Raw genomic sequence first — 16,326 nt, 5'->3', positions numbered from 1 at the left:
CTCTGCTCCACATTCTCTGAAGTATATATTATTATGTATACACACACACACACACACACACACAATTGTCATAGACAGGGGTGCTAGTGGGGACAAGCTCCCACTACCTATTAAACATTCCCAATGGCGTGCGCCTCTGACAACCAGGTCCAGCTCCTGGCCTTCACACTTGGCTTAGATACTAAGCCTGGCAGAACCGTTTCTACTGACAAAAGGCGGATTACCGGTGCCTTAAAGCCAGTCGCTTCGTGCAGATGGGGCTCGTCAACCGTGGTTGGCAGCTCATCTAGGAGAGGGAAAACTCCGAACTCAAACCTCCACTGTCTTTTGGCTATACCCACTCATGGGGTAGGCTTTGGCAGTAAATCCCAAGGGAAAAATCTGGAGCTGGAGTCCCTACATTGAGTTCAATGCTGACTTGCAACTTCTGTGACGCTTCTGGTGCCAAACTGTATCGGTCTCTGCTGTTCTCCAACAACAGCTTGCCCTCCATATTGTACTGACCTGGCTTGGGTATCTAAACCGCTAGGATGCAGTATCCATGACTGACGGAGGAGGGAGAGAGGGAGAGGGAGAGGGAGAGGGAAAGAGAGAGAGAGAGAGAGAGAGAGAGAGAGAGAGAGAGAGAGAGAGAGAGAGAGAGAGAATCAATCATGGGTTTTAAAGTAATCACTCCTTTACAAACTAATTACACCTCTGTTAAGGTACAGTTATTGGGTTGACAATAATTACTTTCATTTCTTTAAATAAAAATCCTCCCATTTTCTCTCTCATCTCCTCTTCGAATTGTGTTTAGGCTCTTACATTTATATTTATTTTTTAATCAAATAATCACCCATTTATGATAGAATTAAGTTCCTTTTATGGCACTTCGTTCTATATGTTTGCAATTATAAAATTAGATTCTGGAATTGTTCCGTAGGACTGGAAAATTGCAGATGCCATTCCACTCTTGAAGAAGGGAGGGAGGCCGAAGAAAGGAAATTATAAGCCAGTTAGCCTGGCCTCAGTGGTTGGGAAAGTGTTGGAGTTGATTATTAAGGAAAATGTCTCAGGGTACTTGGAGGCACTTGATAAAATTGGCCAAAATAACCATGGTTTCTTTCAGGGGAGATCTTTCCTGACAACACAAAGTACACTGCAGATGTTGTGGTCAAATCAACACGTACACACAAGCTGGAGGAATTCAGCAGGTCGGGCAGCATCCGTGGAAACGAGCAGTCAACGTTTCGGGCCGAGACCCTTTGTCAGGACTGAAGAGGGAGGGGGCAGGGGCCCTATAAAGGGGGGGAGGGGAAGGTGCGGGTGAAAAATCAATCAGAGGAAAGATCAAGGAGTGGGGGAGGGGAAGCAGGGAGGAGATAGGCAGGAAAGGTGAAGAAGGAACGTAAGGGGAAACCACTATGGGTAGTAGAAGAAGGCAGAGTCATGAGAGGTGATAGGCGGCTGGAAGAAGAGGCAGAGTGAAAGTGGGATGGGGGAAGGGAGAGGGAGGGAATTACTGGAAGTTGGAGAATTCGATGTTCATACCAAGGGGCTGGAGACTACCCAGTCGGTATATGAGGTGTTGCTCCTCAAACCTGAGTTTGGCCTCATCATGGCAGTAGAGGAGGCCATGTATGGACATATTCGAATGGGAATGTGAAGCAGAGTTGAAGTGGGTGGCAACCGGGAGATCCTGTCTGTTTTGGCAGATGGAGCGGAGGTGCTCGATGAAGCTGTCCCCCAATCTGTGTCGGGTCTCGCCGACGTAGAGGAGGCCGCACCGGGAGCACCAGATGCAATGGATTACCCCAACAGACTCACAAGTGAAGTGTTGCCTCACCTGGAAGAACTGTTTGGGGCCCTGAATGGTGGTAAGAGAGGAGTAGGGACAGGTGTAGCACTTACGCTTGTAGGGATAAGTACCAGGTGGGAGATCTGTGGGGAGGGATGTGTGGACCAGGCAGTTGCAGAGGGAATGATCCCTGCGAAAAGCAGAGAGGGGTAGGGAGGGAAAGATGTGCTTAGTGGTGGGGTCCTGTTGAAGGTGGCGGAAGTTGCGGAGGATAATATGTTGGATCCGGAGGCTGGTGGGGTGGTAGGTGAGGACAGGGGGAACACGGTCCCTGTTGTGGTGACGGGAGGATGGGGTGAGGGACGAAGTGCGGGAAATGGAGGAGATGCAGGTGAAGGCATCATTGATGACGGCAGAAGGGAAACCATGATTCTTAAAGAAAGAGGACATTTGAGATGTCTTGGAACAGAAAGCCTCATCCTGGGAGCAGATGCAGCGGAGACAGAGGAACTGGGAATAGGGAATAACATTTTTACATTTGGCAGGGTGTGAAGAGGTATAATCAAGGTAGTTATGGGAGTCAGTGGGTTTATAGAAGATGTCAGTGGACAGTCTGTCTCTAGAGATGGAGACCGAGAGATCGAGAAAGGGGAGAGAAGTGTCTGAGATGGACCAAGTGAATTTGAGGGCTGGGTGAAAGTTAGAGGCAAAGTTGATGAAATTGACAAGCTCAGCATGGGTGCAGGAAGCAGCACCAATGTAGTCATCAACGTAGCGAAGGAAAAGTTGGGGAGCAATACCGGTATCGATTTGAAGCATAGACTGTTCCACATAACCCACAAAGAGGCAGGCATAGCTGGGGCCCATGCGAGTGCCCATAGCTACACCCTTGGTCTGAAGAAAGTGGGAAGAGCCAAAAGAGAAGTTATTAAGTGTGAATACCAATTCCCCCAACTGGAGGAGTGTGGTGGTGTTGGGGAACTGGTGAGGTCTTTTGTCAAGAAAGTAGCGGAGGGCTTTGAGGCCTTCTTGATGGGGAATGGAAGTGTATAAGGATTGGACATCCTTGGTGAAAATGAAGCAGTTGGGACCAGGGAACTGGAAGTTATTGAAGAGGCAGAGGGCATGGGATGTATCCCGGATGTAGGTGGGGAGGGACTGAACTATGGGTGATAAAATGGAGTCCAGGTAGGCAGATACAAGTTTGGTGGGGCAGGAGCAGGCTGAAACTATAGGCCTACCAGGACAATCAGGCTTGTGGATTTTGGGGAGGAGGTAAAACCGAGCAGTGCGGGGTGTGGGAATTATGAGTTGTTTGGCTGAGGATGGAAGGTCTCTGGAGTTGATAAGTGCAGTGATGGTATGGGAGACAATGGTTTGATGCTTTTTGGTGGGGTCCTGTTCCTGGTTTCCTAACAAATCTGTTGGAATATTTCAGGAATTAACAAGCCAGATAGACATTTTGGTAGAGAATTGGTCCTTTGATTTTCAGAAGGACTTTGACAAGGTGTCACACATGAGGGAACTTAACAAGGTAAGAGTTCGTGGTATTACAGGAAAGATACTAGCATGGATGGAGGTTTGGCAGATTGGCAGGAGGCAAAATTTGGGAATAAAGGGACCCTTTTCTCATTGGCTGTCAGTAACCAGTGATGCTTCACAGTGATCCGTTTTCAGAACCGCTTCTTTTTACATTATATGTCAATGCTTTGGATGACAACATTGATGGCTTTGTAGCCAAGCTTGTGGATGATATCAAGTTAGTGGTGGGACAAGTAGTGTTGAGGAACCAGGGAGATTGCAGAAGGACTTTGACAGATTAGCAGAACAGGCAAAGAAGTGGCAGATGGAATAGTATTGGGAAGTGTATGGTCATGCACTTTGGTAGAAGGAACAAAAGCATAGATGATTTTCTAACTGGGCAGAAAATTCAAAAATCTTAGATGCAAAGGGACTTGGGAGACCTCATGCAGGGTTATCTAAATGTTAATTTACAAGTTGAGTCTGTGGTGAGGAAGGCAATTGTGATGTTAGCATTCATTTCACAAGCATTAGAATATAAAAGCAAGGATGTAATGTTGAACCTTTTCTATTTTCTAATTATGATTTATAATTTAAATTTTTATGATATTTACTTTGATTTGTACTTAAGGGAGCGCGAAGCGCAGAATCAAAGATCGCTGTGATGATTGTACGCTTTAGTATCAATTGTTTGGTGACAATAAAGTAAGGAAAAGTAAAGTAAAGCTTTATAACACACTAATGAGGCCTCACTTGGAATACTGGGAACAGTTTTGGGCCTCTTATCTAAGAAAGGATGTGCTGACATTGGAGAAGGTTTTGTGAGGTTCAGGAAAACGATTCCAGGAATGAATTAGTCATCATATGAGGAGCATTTGGTGGCACTAGGCTTGTAATCACTAGAAGTTAGAAGAATGAGACAGACAGACAGATAGACAGACAGACAGACATACTTTAATGATCCCAAGGGAAATTGGATTTTGTTACAGTCGCACCAACCAAGAATAGTGTAGAAATATAGCAATATAAATCCATAAATAATTAAATAATATTAAGTAAATTATTGCAAGTGGAAATAAGTCCAGGACCAGCCTATTGGCTCAGGGTATCTGACACTCCGAGGGAGGAGTTGTAAAGTTTGACAGCCACAGGCAGGAATGACTTCCTATGATGCTCAGTGTTGCATCTCGGTGGAATCAGTCTCTGGCTGAATGTACTCCTGTGCCTAACCAGTACATTATGGAGTGGATGGGAGACATTGTCCAAGATGGCATGCAACTTGGACAGCATCCTCTTTTTTAAGAAAAGAGAAGGGTTCTTATTGAATCCTATTGAATGTTTGAGGGCATAGGTAGAGTGGATGTGGACGGGATGTTTCCTATGGCATGGGAGTCTAGGACCAGAAGGCACAGCCTCAGAATGGAGGGATGTCCATTTAGAACGGAGATGAGGGGGTATTTTTTTTGTCAGTGTGAGTTTAATCTGTGGAATTTGTTGCCACAGGTGACTGTCGCTGCCAGGTCATTGGGTGTATTTAAGGCAGAGCTCAATAGAATTTTGATTAGTCAAGGTGTGAAAGTTTACGGAGAGAAGGCAGGTGAATAAGGTTGAGAGGGAAAATAGATCAGCCATGATGAAATGGTGGAGAAAACTTGATGGGCAGAATGGCCTAATTCTGCTCTTATCTCTTATGGTCTTACGGAAAAGAATTCTGATATTCTCTCATTCTTGTGTAACCATAAAGCTTACAAAGAGAAGTTATTAAACATGTCGCATTGGCAGAACTCATTTATGGTTAGTATTTTGTGGAATGTGTTCACAAGTTCAATCTCTACTTGTACTTACATCGAAGAGATGAAAGGATTTTAAGTAAATGTGAATTATCTTTCAGATTTTGCACTGCTATTGAAGGGATTGTATAATACAGTTCTAAACAACAGAACACCATCCTTGTTACTGTTTATGGATGATAACTTGCTTTGCTTTCCTCTTGGCTGGTTGACTGTCCAATCACAAGAACCAAGATCCTGATAAAATCTGAACCTGCAGAATTTATTTTTACTTGCTATTTTCCACAGATATTGTCTCCAAACTCAGGTCTTCTCAACTTGCTAATAAGTTTTCAACAGCAAAATGCATCTGATTTTGCAAACCAGAATTAATGGTGGAACATTGAAGAGTCTTCAAGCTGAGCAGCACCTGTGGAGAAAGAAACTTGTGCTTTATGTCAAGTACCTGCTAATGAAAGATTATTGACCAAATGCAAAATTCTGTCTTTGCCTCCATAGCTGTTGCCTGATTGATCGAGGAGTCCCTGTATAATCTGTTTTTTGTTACAGGAAGGCAGCTTCCTGAAGGAGGTCTAGAGAGTTTAAAAACAGGATGTCAGGCAAGTTCAAAGCCACAATGGGTGCAAAGGGCTGCTCCTCCTGTTTAACAAGTCAAATCAAACAGCTTAATCAAGTGGATCAGGAGTACAGTCCATCGCTGGCAAACCAGTGGAGCCCTAATGTGTTTGTTATGGCCAGATTGGAGACTTGCTGAGTCAGAAAGCAACATATGTTCTGTGAGATGGAGTCCAAAGGCTGTAAATTTTTCAAAGCTGCACTGTTCACACAACAGTATGTATTAAAACTATGTACTGTATGAAGATCTCCCTGAATTCTAGCACCAACATATTTTCTTGAGCTCAGTTCCAGTGACCTCATTATAGACAGACAGACATACTTTATTGATCCCGAGGGAAATTGGATTTCAATAGGATAGATGTTGATGCTTTAGAGGAAGTGTAGAGAAGATTTACCAGGATGCTGCCTGGATTAGAGAGCATGTCTTATGAGGAAAGGTTGAGAGAGCTAGGGCTTCTCTCTTTGGAGGAAAGGAGGATGAGAGACAACTTGTTGGAGATGTATATAAGAGACATGGACAGAGTAGACAGCCAGTGGCTTTTTCCCCAGGGTGGCAATGGCTTGCTTTAGAGGACATCCTTTTAAGGTGAGTGGAGGAAAGTTTGGAGGAGATCCCAGAGGTAGCGTTTTCACACAGAGAGTGACACAAGTCTGCAACGCACTGCCATGGGTGGTAGTCGTAGATGGTAGTACATTAGAGACATTTATGAGACTTTTGGAAGGACATATGGATGAAAAAAATGGAGGGTTATGGGGATATGTAGGGAGGGAATGGTTGGAATGGTCATGGAGAAGGTCAATTCAGTGTGGACTAGATGGGCTAAAGGGCCTGTTTCTGTTTTGTACTTTTCTATGACTGTATAAAAAGGTCACCACAACATGATGGGCCGAAAGGCTTATGCTTCGATACTCTGTTCTATGTTTTATGTTCTTAAACCGACTGTAGGTAGGCATCATGGGGCTTTCACACAGCAGCATGTGGTACTTTCTGCTCCAAGGACCAACAGCTAAACCTGACCTGTGTGTGTACTGTTCAGTGAGTCAACTTAGGCACAAAGAAATGGAATTACAGGGAGAGAGGGTGGAAGGTAAAGGCCAAATTCAATCTCATTATCACCTATAGCATCTAATGATTAGAATTATGCAGAATGTGCATTGAAAGGAAGACATTTTCAAATCAGTATCAACGAGAAATTTTATGTAAGGCTGCTTGATTAAACAATCAACTAAAGAACTTGGAATACAGCATCAAATTTACTCGCAGCGACAGTCGGGCAAAGACTAGGTGGCAAATCTAGCACAAGGCTCCTTCTGAACAGGAACCATCGTGTGCATTCTGGAAGGAAATTCAGTGTGATGAGTGATTCTTGAGCTAATGGTTGGATTTTGATATGTAGAAATTTTTAGATCACAGAATTGAGAGCATGATCTAAAAACGTTTGCGAAGTAGGCAAGAAAGGCTGTAAAAGAACAATTGAGCATAGAATTACAGAAGAAGAGACGGGTGGCAGATACAGTTTAGTATGGAATTGTTAAAGTCTTCAAAAACAAGGAATAGGAGTATGAAGAGTTGTTATGTGCGGTGTCTTATGATGTGGGCGATCATGGTCTATGATCAAAATTGTTCTTGGCAAATTTTTCTGCAGAAGTGGTTTGCCATTGCCTTCTTCTGGGCAGTGTCTTTACAAGATGGGTGACACCGGCCATTATCAATACTCTTCAGAGATTGTCTGCCTGGCGCCAGTGGTCGCATAACCAGGACTTGTGATGTGCACCAGCTGCTCACACGACCTTCCACCACCTGGTCCCATGGCTTCACGTGACCCTGATTGGAGTGGGGGGGGGGTGGGAATAAGCAGGTGATACACCTTGTCCAAGGGTGACCTGCAGGCTAGTGGAGTGAAGGAGCACCTTTTACCTCCTTTGATAGAGATGAATCTCCACCCCACCACCCACGGTGTTGACACAATGATATATAAAATCCCAGTGATTCAAACCCTTAATTCTCTGAGGGAGAAGCTGAAGGCATATAAAACATCTTGGGCTTCGCAAATCACGGTGTAGGGTACAAGAGCAAAGAAGTAATAATAAAGTGAACTCATAGTAATTAGGGCCTATATTTGCCTTCCTGTTAGCATAATGACCTTGGAGTGAAATATTTGTTTAACTATCAGTTTGGTTTGTCTGAAAGTGGATTTACATTGAGACTGTGTATTTGAAGCCCCACTCTGAGATTTCAGCTCACAGAACAGCCTGACGTTCAGTGGCAGCACTGACTAACTAGGACAGTTTCACAAGTGTCCGGTCAACTGCATTGTTCCTCATAAACACACTTTAGTGAAGGTCTGTTCAATGCTCTGAATATAATGAAGTCTCTCAGATATGATATGCACCACTTAATTTGATATTTCTGAAATAAAAACAAGCTTCCTCTATAACCACATTCACAGAGCACTCCTTTAACAGTGAAGTCCCAGAAAAAATGCCTCCTATTAAACATATTTCCTTCCACTGTCATTCTTGTGCTATAGACACCACCCCTTGTGGCCCCCACAATAACAAAACTCTATCTGAAACTTTGTTTCTGCAGGTGGAAGTGATTGCCTTACCCATAATCAGAGAGAAAAACAAAATTAAACGTATAGAAGATCTCGACCATTGTGAGCCTGTGTCTACAACAGGGTTCGTGTTTCTTGTCTGAGTCTTTCCATTCACAGTACTTTGAATGGCTGTCAGAGGATCAATCAGACCCTGTATCTGAGTTTTTAATTAGGAAATTCTTCTTTATTAGGGTACCTAGGGGTTGAAGATTCTTCTATCCCAGTTCTTTGGGTTTTATGGTAACTGTGGAGGCCCATGTAAGAGTTGAAATTGCTGCCACAGGCAAGGAAGACTTAGCTTCATCGGATGGCTGAACAGGTGATTTGGGATATTCTGATATGTGTGCATTGCCTCCGGGGTTCCCACAGCAGCAACTTGAGATGTGCGGTGCCTTCCTGCCCTTTCTCCATTTTGAGCAGTCACAGGCCAGGGGTTCCCATTACTCTCTGAGGATGTTACGATTCACTCAGAGAGAAGGCGAGAAGACGTTCTCTTGTAATCTTCCTCGAAACCCCCTGTGAAATCGGTGCTTACATTGTGAGTTTAGTGTAGGGCACTGGGCTGATGCGGCTTAAGGCCAATTTATACTTTTGCGTCGAATCTACGCCATAGGTACGGCGTAGCCACGTGCCCTATGCCGTATCCTATGCCATAGCCTGACACGCACCTCCCCAAAAATGTAACTGTGCGTCGCAGCAATGCAAACCGCAACACCTGTGATTCACCCGCTTGGTAGCATCACATTTCCTCCTACGAATTTCCCGTTGCTTCTGAACGATGGACCAAGTCATCAAATCTACCGACCGACATCCGAAAATATTTGAAATGCATTTCCTCGTCCATGTCTCTCAGTGGCCGGACAAGCACAGAAAATTCACCCTCGTTCTGCCTCAATCCGTTCAATGGCTGTACACACCATCTCCTCCGACGTCTTCTCTCTTTTCTGCGTTGCAGTAATGTCAATAAAAGTAACTCTTGTTCAACATTTATTAGCTCCAACTCCAACATGATGCGCTCAGTTTCAGTCGCCATTGTTTGAGGTACACAAAGAAATTCAACACAGTGGCATAGAAACCCCACCGCTGACTAGCGTTCTGATGCACCAACGCACAAGTACCAATGCTCACAATGGCATAGGCCACTTGCATAGGCTACGGCATGGAGCTTACGCAGAAGTATAAATCAGCCTTTACTCAACAGCACTGTTTGAAGGTGATAAGAGCCTCACAGTTGAGGATGCTGGCCGGGGTGGACACTGTTGTTCATTTGCTGATCCTACTAATTACTCGTCGGCGGCAAATTACAAAACAAAGAACACTACTAAACACTTTATTAATAACTAAAAACACAAAATGCTGGCAGAACTCAGCAGGCCAGACAGCATCTATGGGAGGATGTAGTGACGACGTTTCGGGCTTCGGCCCTACCTCACTACCTCACTACATCGTCACTACCTCCTCCCATAGATGCTGTCTGGCCTGCTGAGTTCTGCCAGCATTTTGTGTTTTTATTTATTTCCAGCATCTGCAGATTCACTCGTGTTGACTTTATTAATAACTCTTTGTTAACAATGGAGAGGTGCGCAGAGGCAAGGCTAGGTGAGTGGAGGTGGGAGTGGGAGGAAGCAGAGGCGAGAGCAAGGAAAGTCTTGATGTCTGGTTGATTTAACTGCTAGGCCGAAATGGAAATGTTGTCTATGAGCCAAATCATGTTGCCAGGGTCCAGGCCCCAGAGATGCCCGAGAGCGAGGAATGAACCAATGTTTGGACGACTTAAGCACCGAGCCAGATTAAAAGTTCTGGAGGTCAGGACTGGAGGTGAGGGGCTGGCCAGTTCTGCTCGCTGTTCCAGAACATTTACTCAGCTCTGCGCTGAACTGACGCTGCGGTCTGCTCTGGCTGCAGTGATGGCTGGCTCTCATCTTTTGTAAAACTTCAGTTCTGAATGCTATGTGCGTACTTTTATTGTTTGCGCATTATTTTTTCTCTCTGCGCATTGGTGTTTGATGGGCTTTTTTAAAAATTGTTTTATTTTCCAGGTTTCTTTGTTTTGTGGCTGCCTGTAAGGAGACAAGTCTCAAAGTGTATGATGCCTACATACTTTGAACTTTTGAACTTTTGTTTTGGAGGGTTTCCCAGAAACCAATTTGATGATACTTTTCCAGCACTTTGAGGTGCTGGCTGTATCCATTGTTGTAAAGCACACAGGAGGCTGGAGATCATTGCTGTGTGGCAGGCCATAAGCTCACTGCCAGGTTCAAGGTGTTGTTCTTTGAGCAACCTTCTCCTTAGTTAACTAGTATGCTGGAGGTAGTGGTGAATCATGTCAGTGATGCCTGCCTTGGGGATACAGTATTATTCAACAGTCTCAGGCACACGTTAAAAAAATCTGTAAAGCGAAGATGCTTTCAAAAATAACAAAATGAAAAAATTCTAAATATCAGAAAAATTATAATAAGGATCAATAAACAGCAAAAAACGAAATCAAATCAATATTTGGTGTGATCACCCTTTGCCTTTAAAGCTGCATCAATTTTCTAAGGTACACTGTCTTGCAGTTTTATAAGAAAATCGGCTGGTAGGTTGTTCCAAGCGTTTTGGAGAACTTGCTACAGTTCTGCAAAATTTGGCTGTCTTGCTTGCTTCTGTCTCTGCAGATACTCCCAGACAGCCTCGATGATTTTGACATCAGGTGTCTGTAGAGGCTATACCATCTGAAAACATATTTAAAAATTTAGTGTGCCTAAGTCTTTGGATGGTACTATATGTTGCTAACATTATTTTCCTTCCACAATTCCCTCACTATTTTGTCCTTTCCTCTCATCTCAGATGGAGTGTTGGATGCTGAGAGATTTATATGCTAACATAATCAATCACTCTGCAGAGGGTATTGTAATGCACGACTTCCTGATCTTCCTGAGCTTGCTGCTCCTCGGAGTTGTTTGAATAAGAGTTACGTCTCATCTCTCTCTAGTCAAGTATGACAGAACTCTTTGATCTTTTGACCGGCCCATTGATTTGCCTGCACATTGCGGGATAATATTCTAATGTTTTTAACCTGCATTGCACCACATTACTTCTCCGGTAATTGAAGCAACTTTGCAAATCGAAATATTCTGAGTGGTAAATTGAAATATTCTGCGTGGATGAAATAATCTTTAATGATATTATTTGACTGCTGATCATGTTAGTTAATTGAATTGAATTGGATTGCTTCTCTATGTACACTATGCACCTGGATTTGTATCACATTTACACTCCTTCCTCAGGGGAACAAAACTATAAACGAATAAACCTCTCATATTAAAACTCTCAATTTTAAGTAATACATATGCAGATTTTAACATAAGTTAACCATTATAATGGATATGTTTTACCAAATAATGGAAACGTGAGGGGACAATATAAGGAAAGTACAGAGGTAGTTTTTTACACACAGAGAGGTGAGTGCCAGGAGCAGTGGTAGAGGCAGATACATTGGTCATTATCATTATCTGCCGTGTCATATGACGTGGGTGAACCGTGATTGTTCTTGGCAAATTTTTCTCCAGAAGTTGTTTGCCATTGCCTTCTTCTGGGCAGTGTCTTTACAAGGCGGGTGACCCCAGCCATTACCAATACTCTTCAGAGATTGCCTGCCTGGTGTCAGTGGTCGCGTAGCCAGTACTTGTGATATGCACCAACTCCTCATATGACCATCCACTACCAGCTCCCATGGCTTCACAGGACCCTGATCGGGGAGGGGCTAAGCAGGTGCTACACCTTGCCCAACGATGACCTGCAGGCTAGCAGAGGGAAGGAGCACCTTACACCTCCTTTGGTAGAAACATATCTCCACCCTACCACCAGAAGGACTGGTTGGGCCAAATGGCCTGTTTCTGTGGTGGATATTCTGCATGTGTTAGCTATCCAGATATCACAAGTGCATTTCTTTAGGCGCTTATCTTTCGGCAATAGGAAATTCTATACTGTGCCAGGTTTTGTGGTGATGGTGGTGGGAGGGGGGTGGGCGGTGGAGGGATGGTGATGCCAACCCCTGGCCTAACCTTTTCATTCCAGCTTCAGTCTTCAGCTGACAGCCCAGATCCTGATACTGAAGTGTGGCAAAGCGAAGACAGAAAGCTGCAGTCAAGATGGTCAATCACCTCTGTGGTATATCTCACCAAAAGTCTTCTTGCATGTAAAGCACTAAAATTCAAATGCAATGAAAAATATTGAAACCACTAGTGTAAACATATTACTAAATAAGCTCAACTTACCTTTAATCAAGAACCATTTCTTCCCATTCCAACCTGAGCCAGGATACGGACAGATTTCCAAGTCGGATGGCAGAAACTCTGTGAGGCAATAGGTGATGTTACCAGCTTGGGATTGCACCAGCACTGGGCGCCGAGGCTCACATAGTAAGTCCTGGCATTAAAACTTGGGTCAGGGACGAAGATCTTGTCCAAGTTTTCAATCAACTTAAAGAGACAAGTGCTTAGTTTTTGCTTATGTTGGGAATATATTTTTAGAATACTGTGTTTGCTACACCCTGATTATAAGGTCATCTGCATCCATAAATAGTTTTTTGACGATTAAAGTTTAATTGCCGATTACAAAGTTCGAAGTAAATTTTATTATCTAAGTACACATATGTCACCATATAGAACTCTTGAGTTTTATTTTCTTGAGGGCATTCTCAACAAATCTGAAGAATAATAACTATAACAGAATCAATGAAAGACTGCCCAACTAGGGCATTCATCCAGCGTGCAGAAGGCACCAAACCATACAAATACAAAAAGACAAAATAATAATAATAAATAAATAAGCAATAATTAATAAGACCATAAGATGAAGAGTCATTGAAAGTGAGTCCATTGGTTGTGGGAGCATTACAATGATGGGGCAAGTGAAGTTGAAGTGAAGTTATACCCTGTGGTTCAAGAGTCTGATGGTTGAGGGGTAATAATTGTTCCTGAACCTGGTGGTGTGAATCCTGAGGCTCCTGTACCTTCTTCCTGGTGGCAGAGGTGAGAATAGAGCCAGCACTCTATTCTCACTGACAGGGGTCCCCATCCCCATCTCACCTGACAGGGGTCCCTGTGACAGCGTTTCATGTAGATGTGGTCAATGGTGGGGAGCCTTTACTCCTATAGGACTGGGCCATATCCACTTTTTGTAGGATTTTCTGTTTAAGGGTATTGATGTTTCCATAGCAGGCAGCCAGTCAATATACTCTCCATGGCACATCTATAGAAGTTGTCAAAGTTTTCAATGCCATGCCATGTGTTCGGGGGGCGGGGGGGGGGGGCGGTGTGTTGATGCCACGTGGAGTGAATGATTTCACTCTTCTGGATGTCTCCCTTGTTCACGTCACCAATCTATCTTACAGTTCTTTCAATTTCCTCTCTTTCTACATTCCTTATTTCATGTGATCCAAGTGGACATTCCCTGAGGTTTCACCACTGAACTCCATGAGAGTTCCATTTAGCTTTCTCACTTGGATATCTTTTCTGGATTCCAGATTGGTTAATGTCATTTCCAGTACGGAGGTGTTAAGGAGAATGAAATAATAGTTACTCTGGATCCGATGAGCATATAAAAAACACGAGAAGATCAAGAACACAATAATAATAAAAGCACAATAAATATAAATACATGAGGGCCTCCGTTGTTCGGGATCTTCATTGGACATTGTGTCCCAGCTGTCTACGTGATAAATGATATGGAGAGAAAGCTGTTGTCCGTGCATCAGGCAAACCTCTCTCCACACATCTGATGAATCCAAAGAAATGGCAGAGACCGATACAGGTTGGGACCAGCGGCATCGCAGCAGTCGCCAGTCAGCATTGAACTCAACACAGGACTGCCTTAGGGACTCCAACTCCGGGTTTCACCTCAGGGTTTACTCCTTTCCCCATGAGTGCCTATAGCCCCAGGTTTGAGATCCGCTTTCCTTTTCCAAGATGAGCTGCCAATCGTGGCTGATGAGCCCCATCTGTCTGAAGCAACTGGTTTTAAGGTGACAGTAGTGCTTCTGTCCCTACTTCTGTCGATAGAAACTGTTCCACCAGGCTTAGTAGCTAAGCTGCATGTGAAGTTAGCCAGAAGTTGGACTTGGCTTTCAGAGGCTGTTTGAGATGAATGCCTTTGGGAGCATGCAATAGATAGTCGGAGCTTATCCTCACTACCAAACCCTAGCTATAACAACCTTCAGGATCCATATAAATGTGTAGTAAACACAAAGTACACTGCAGATGCTGTGGTCATCTCGCCCCCGAAACGTTGACTGCTCGTTTCCACGGATGCTGCCCGACCTGCTGAGTTCCTCCAGCTTGTTTGTACGTGTTAATATAAATGCATAGTTAGCATGTATACATAGATTGATTTAATGTACATACGAGGGGTGATTGATAAGTTTGTGGCCTAAGGTAGAAGGAGTCAATTTTAGAAAACCTAGCACATTTATTTTTCAACATAGTCCCCTCCTACATTTACACACTTAGTTCAGCGGTCGTGGAACATATGGATCTTGGACCTCCAGAAAGTGTCCACAGCAGGTGTGATTGATAAGTTTGTGGCCTAAGGTGGAAGGAGATGAGTTATACAGCTCTCGTTACATGTCAACTCTTTGAGTGATTATGCAGAAAGTTTGAAGTTAATAACTCATCTCCTTCTACCTTAGGCCACAAACTTATCAATCACTCCTCATAAAATTATACCAGGCACAGGAGTGCCTGTACATAGGGTGACTGACAGGAAATGATAAAGTAGTGGTGGCTGGGAGTGTGGAGGAGTGAGTTAGTGGGTGGAGGTGTTGATCAGACTTACTGCTTGGGGAAGGTAACTATTTTTGAGTCTGGTTGGCCTGACATGGAGCTGCATAGCCTTCTCCCTTTTGGGAGTGGGACAAACAGTCCATGAGCAGGTGGGTAGGATTCCTCATGATATTACTGGCTTATTTTCCAGATTGAGGTTGATTTGCTTCCATTGTGAGTTGTGTGGTGAATGAAGAGGCCAACAGAGGACCCTTACACTCTGCAGAAGTGGGAGGGGAGGGGATGGAGGTATTGGGAGTTTGTGAGGTGGCGCATTCTTTCCAGCATGAATACGGGGTTCTCAGAGTCATCCTGATCTTCGAGAGTTTAGGGTCAGGGATTCCAGGAAGGCTGCAAGGATGTTGCACCTATCTTTTCAAAAGTTCATTTCATTATGAAAGTATACAACTTTGAAATTTTCTTCCCCAGATAGCCACAACACCAAGAAAGGAAAAGAAAGAATGGCAGCAAGATCACCAATCTACCTGCCCAAAAACAAAAAAAAAACCAGAACAGGCATATCAACCCCCAAACCCTTCTCCCTCTCACACAAAAAGAGAAAGATCAAGTATAAAAACCTGTAAGACTAAAGAAAAACTCTATAGTCCGTCCATATCCAAAATGCAGAAAACTTAGGTAACCTAGGGCCGTCTCCCCTCTCCATAGCAGAATGATCCCACCAGCGATCAAAAGGCAGTCTCCCCTCTCCGATAGCAGAGTGATCCCACCAGCGATCAAAAGGCAGTCTCCCCTCTCTGATAGCAGAGTGATCCCACCAGTGATCAAAAGGCCGTCTCCCCTCTCCGATAGCAGAGTGATCCCACCGGTGATCAAAAGGCAGTCTCCCCTCTCCGATAGCAGAGTGATCCCACCAGTGATCAAAAGACAGTCTCCCCTCTCCGATAGCAGAGTGATCCCACCGGTGATCAAAAGGCAGTCTCCCCTCTCTGATAGCAGAGTGATCCCACCAGTGATCAAAAGGCCGTCTCCCCTCTCCGATAGCAGAGTGATCCCACCGGTAATCAAAAGGCCGTCTCCCCTCTCCGATAGCAGAGTGATCCCACCGGTGATCAAAAGGCAGTCTCCCCTCTCCGATAGCAGAGTGATCCCACCGGTAATCAAAAGGCCGTCTCCCCTCTCCGATAGCAGAGTGATCCCACCGGTGATCAAAAGGCCGTCTCCCCTCTCCGATAGCAGAGTGATCCCACCAGTGATCA

The sequence above is a fragment of the Hemitrygon akajei genome, chromosome 14, assembly GCF_048418815.1.
Source record: "Hemitrygon akajei chromosome 14, sHemAka1.3, whole genome shotgun sequence".
Lineage (NCBI taxonomy): Eukaryota > Metazoa > Chordata > Chondrichthyes > Myliobatiformes > Dasyatidae > Hemitrygon > Hemitrygon akajei.
The sequence above is the reverse complement of the archived record's forward strand: the minus strand, read 5'-3'. Positions refer to the sequence as shown.